This window comes from Apis dorsata, unplaced genomic scaffold (genome assembly GCF_000469605.1).
Source record: "Apis dorsata unplaced genomic scaffold, Apis dorsata 1.3 scaffold_65, whole genome shotgun sequence".
Lineage (NCBI taxonomy): Eukaryota > Metazoa > Arthropoda > Insecta > Hymenoptera > Apidae > Apis > Apis dorsata.
Window position 1 is genome coordinate 212,819 of NW_006263364.1, and position 6,055 is coordinate 218,873.

Here is a 6,055-nt window from a genome sequence, read left to right on the forward strand (position 1 = left end):
CGACTTATTTGCACAATGGCGCCAGTCGTAGAGCATCTTAAGAAAGGGAATCGAGGGTCGCGTTTCGGTGTGTCAGCATCTGAAAAACTCTGTTCCATGCGGTGTCGCGTGTGGCCGAAGCTCCTTAAGGCTGCGGTCAGATTCGCTTTAAGTGCATTAAGTAAATCCACTTAGATCGAATCTTATATAAAACATGGGCTAATCAGCTTTAAAGGGCTGCGCTCCCGGACGCGTGTTCAAAGGAACACCATCTGACTCCAATCTTGCCCTCCTTTGCATTTTCGACAACCTGATTGATGATTCGTTTTTGTGCATGTCCAATTGATCGTAGAGATTGTGATTTCTACGTTTAGATTAATATATCTAAAATGTTTATCTTTAAATGAGAGATGTTCATATTATTTTTCCTTTGAATTTTTAATTCCGATTTTAAAAAATTTCCATTGATTTTTTGGAAGTTTGTTCGAGTAAAAGAAAACTGCCTCCCCCTTTTTTTTTTTGGAGAAGAGTGATGGTTTGTTATTAATGATATTAAGAATGATTTGAATTTCTTGAGTGATCGATGACTTATATTTGAAAGGAGATATTATTTCATTAAATAATCGTAGTTTCAATTATAGGAAATTATTTATTGGAAACTTTTAAAACAAGATCGAATCACCATAACTATAATTTACGTTGAAGTATTAAAACGGATAACATGTATCGTTAAACGGATAACATGAGAATAACTTATATTAGCAAACTGTAAAAAAAGACATCATACATTACAATATTCTCCGTATCTGTACTCGAAAACTGTACTCGAAAAATTTTTAATTAAATAGAGTTTTATTAATCTCATTTCTATATGAATTATTCTTTTATTCTATGATTCTTTAAGCTACATCTCTCTTTAATATTCAAGTTGTTCTACTACGTACAGTAGAACTTTTTGTATGAATTCTAAGACTAGGTTATCTAAACTCTGAGCTCTTATTACCCGAATTGCCTCTTATATCTACATAAGATAGTTGATGTATTCGTGGAATAATTTCAGGGAGCCAATTCTGAACAAATATAAAACTCGCTGTAGAAAAGTTTACAAGTAAACTTGCGTCAAATAAAATAAAATGAAGATAGAGCGAGATCTTCTGTCTCTGTCACACTGCCATCCCACTCCATCACTGTCTCGCTTTATCCAACACCGCAAACATAAATTATATACCTAAATAGATAAGCTTCAACCAACACCCTCCCCTCCTCTCCCGCCCTCTACCCTAATACATTATTGCAAAAATATTTCGCATAAGTAATCATCATGTCCGCAAAATTTGTAATATTTTCTTCACGTACCTATCCATCTCGAAGAGAAAAGACAGACAGAATTTTTGTTCAAATCCTCTCGTACAAAGAGTGATCGCCATTCTATCTCTCTCTCTTCTCTTTTCTCTTTCTCTCTTCTCTCCTCCTCTCCCTTCTACTATTTTATTTTCCAAGGTGTTAAGAGAGAGAGAGAGAGAGAGAAAAAAGAAATATACCGTTGACACTTCGCCTGTGCGAAATATCGTCGATAAAATCGGGAAGAGGAAGGGAGAGAAAAAAAAAAGAGATCGGTCGATGGCACAATCGATGCATGGAAACGGATTGGAAACGGGAACAGAAAAGAGAGTTGGACGGCCCAACTCCCCCCAACTCTCTCTCCCTCCCCCTCGCTCTGCTCTGGTGTTTGAGAAAAGGAGATCGGTAAAAGCCTCTTCCTGAAACGCGCGCACGTGAAACGATTCGTGGATTCTGCGTTCGGGGACGAAAAGTAGTGAAAACGTTGTGGATCGATGGTGGAGTGAGCGGGCGTGTAAATGAAACGGCCGGAGATTCGAGCCCCCTCTCCTCCTCCTTCTCTGGATAGATTGGAACCGTTTGAAAGGGAGCAGTTGAGATTGTTGGACGAAGTAATGGTTCGGGAACGCGCTTGTTTGAGGATAGTTGAATTTTATATCGATCGTGCTAGGTGTTGCCTCCTCTTTCTCCTCCTCCTCTTCCTCTTTCTTCTTATCCTCTTCCTCCCCCACATTTTCTTCCGCGTCATGGAATAAGAAGCTAAGCTAGACGGGACGATTGATACGAGAAATGATTAGTTTCGTTTTTTTTTTTTTTAAATCGTACGATTTGATGGAATCACACTTGCTGGAAGACATTTACACACAGGTAAAAATTGGAATTTTTATTTGAGATGTGATGTATCGTAAAATTTGAGGAGTTTGATAGGTGAAGAAATAACGTTTGATATAACGAATACGTTTTTTAAGCTATGTTTGTCCGAGATAAAATTTCGTTTAAGAGAGGTTGATTCGATCGTTTTTCTTTTCAACGTTGGAAAGAAAGAAAAAAGAAACGAGCGAAAGAAAATGCATTAGGGATTAAATCGGGTAAATTTGAATAGGTGATTGAATTGTTCGCGAAAATTCTTCAAATCGTTTCTATTATTCAGACAGATTGAGATCGTTCGAAGAACTTGCTTAATATAGTTTGGCTAATAGCACAAATCGCTTAGAGCCACTCGAAAACCAAGTGACCTGTAACATATTGAGCTATTGTATTAAGTTTAAGAATCTTTTTCTAAAAGAAAATAGAATTTTATTTAACGAGAGAATAAGAATCTTATTATTTTATATTCGATAATTTTTTAATATTCGTTCAAGTATTAAGTTATTATTATTAAAAAATTCAATATATAAATTTCAATAATTTCATTGTTCCATATATAATTCGATTCTTTGCAAAAGAATTAAAATAATTCATTTTTTTTTTTTTTTTTTAGAAATTATTCTTCAATCGATGCTTTCACAATCTCTTCATTTTCGAGACATTGTAAGGAATACAAAATCGTAAAGAATAAAATATATATGAAAAATACGAAAGTAACGAGATGGTTCCCCTCGTCGTGCACATCGCTTAACTCATGCAGAACTTATTTGTCCATTTTCTTTACTTTTCCTATCTGGGTCAAGTAACGAATAATGGTAGACTGGTTTAGTTTCATATAAAACAGTATATCTTTCTCTTTCTCTCTCTCTCTCTCTCTCTCTCCACGAGAATTACTTTCAATAAAACTCTTTCGAAACGTCATTCTCGATGGCATTTGGATTATTCTCTGTTGAAAGACCGATTTGAATTGAGATCTTGAATTTGATCTAAATAGAAGAAAATTCAACTATTTTAAAATTTACATAAATTTTTCTCGAAAGTTCACGAAAGTTTATTCTTTCAGTGAATTTTTTGTTTCTTGTTTTATAAATATTTAAATTCAAAATTTAAACAAGGATCGATTGCATTGATCGTAACTTTTTAATAACTTTCCCTATAACTTTTCTTTTTTTTAAATATCCAATATATTTATCGTCGAATATTTTAAAATATATTTAATAAAATGAACTTTTTAAGTTCTTAAATGCCAGATTTTTTTATGCCAAAATAGCACGTGAAATAATCCAAGGTTCTTATAATTATCAACCATCTATGAGAGCAATTTGTTGGAAACCGAATATCTGAGAGTTAAATCGAGACCTGTTATTATTTTTAACTCTTTCAAAACAGATTTTTCTCTTAGCAAAAACTTGTTATATATAATTTATTTCAAAAGAAATTTTGCATTTATAAATTAAGTATAAATAAGTATAAAAAAAGAAAGCAATTTATTATATTTTTGGATTGTTGGTAGTTAATTAAAATTAGTTTACTATTAGATTTTGTTTTCTGCAATAAGAATGCAGATCCTAGATTTATTTTTTGCATGTAATCAAGAATAGCTCCATATTGAAGTAAAGATTAACTCAATAACTATCTATTATTGTGTGAAAGTATATATTTCTTCAATTTTTTTTAATTTTTCTAAAATTGTTATAAATGATTATTTAAAATATGGTATTTATATTCATTTCAAATGGGATACCATGTTCCAATAGGTCTCTTGTTAGTAATATCACAAAAATTCTAACAATAAATTTCTATAATAATAGTTACTGGGATTTGTTATCCTATTAATCTCAAAAAACTTAAATTCTGTATATCAAAGCTAGCTTGTTATTGTCATTAAGCTATTATTGTTATTTATATTGGTTTATCTATAATATATTGATATATAAATATCTGCTAAAAATCTAATTATGATATTTTTTCCTAACTGATTTACAATTTAATTTCTATAATCTAATCCATTTAAAAAGTTTACCACAATTCTAAAAAATTCCTAAAATTAAAACTCTATAAATATACCATTACTAAAATTTATATCTATCATCCTAAGGATACCCAATAAAATAAACACACTTCTAACTGCATAGAACAAGAGCCACCAAGCAATCAGAACGCAATCAAACTTATTTAAAATACAATAGAAACAGAACTCGAGCAGAACTCAATCAAAACATTTAGATTTCAAATCGAAACTTGCATATAACTCTATAGTCAATATACAAGTATTATGTACATCTATATCTCAATATACATGATTTCAATTTCGATATTTATAATTTTCTTTATTAAATAAAAATAATTATTTCAATACGAGTTAGAAAATTTCCTATTTCTCTTCCTTATTTTTTTTTTTTATCATAAATAAAACAAGGAAATTTACTTCATTATTCATCTAATACAGATATATTACAGATATAATAATTAATATAATTATACGATATCATAGTAGACACATATCCTAGATACATATCTAGAAACTTGTATGTACAATTTTGCATTATAACGCATGTTCAATATTAATTCTCGATTATGGAACTCGTTATATAAGATAATATTATTCACAGGCTGGTATAATTACGATATGAAGCTCATTACACGGTGTTCGTGCATAGACTGAACTTACTAACGTTTACATCTTCGGTAACAGAATGTTATTTCAGTCGATCTCTACATGTTCGAATATTTTTATGAATCTGTTTCTATATATGTATACACATCTTTATTGATATTTCGTAATTTATACGAACATTTGATTCAAATTTATATAAAATTTATTAAATAAAATTATATTAAATATGTATCGCAATACATATTTATATATTATTTTAATACAGTAAAATTCCAATAATGAATTTCATCTGGTATTCATCAGAAGTGGAAATTCAGCGGTTGGATTATAAAATATGTTGGATTATTGGAGATTTTTTTTAAAGATTTTTGAATGTTTTTTTTTGAATGATTCATCGGTGTAATTATAATATTTTCGAAACATGAATTTATATTAGAAAAATATTTATTATTTTTTAATAGATCAAATAAAAATAGGCATATGGACTGATAATTATATTTACAAATCAAATTATATCGACAATGAGAAAATTAGACAAAATATATCTCTTGAAAGCCTATTTTTATCGTTTAAATTTTAACATCATACGTTCGAATATTTTTATGAGTATGTATAATAGAGGAAAAAAATATAATCTGGATTTTCCTCATATTTTGATAAACTATATTTAAATATATACATATTGTCAGTGGCAGAAATGAATAATATCATGTTACAATAAAGAGAAATATTAAAAATAAAAAAAAATAAAAAATAATTGATATATAATTGTATATAATCCTATATATAATTGTATATAATAAATAAATCGAATAAAAATGTATTTTAAATTTACGACAATATTTAAATATATTACAAATTTATTACGTTAAATTCTAACAAAAAAATAAAATCGATTATTAAATATAACACAGTATCGATTATTAAACAATTTTTAATATGTTAAATTATTTAAAATATTTTATTAAACATATTGTGTATCTTAAAAATTTTATAAAAATTTAATATTTTAATTCTTTTAATTTAAAAAAAATTCCAATACTAAAAGAGTTTTCAAAACTTTTACGAAAAAAAAAAAAAAAATTAAAAGTTTATAATATCAAACAGGAAATTATTAAAAAGTTGAAAAACATTGAAAATGTGATTATTAACGGCGAAGAAAAATTTTTTTGCAAAAAAACTCTTTTTACAATCTTCCATTTTTAAAAAGTACAAAAAGTACTATATATACCTTTTTTAATTATTGGATAC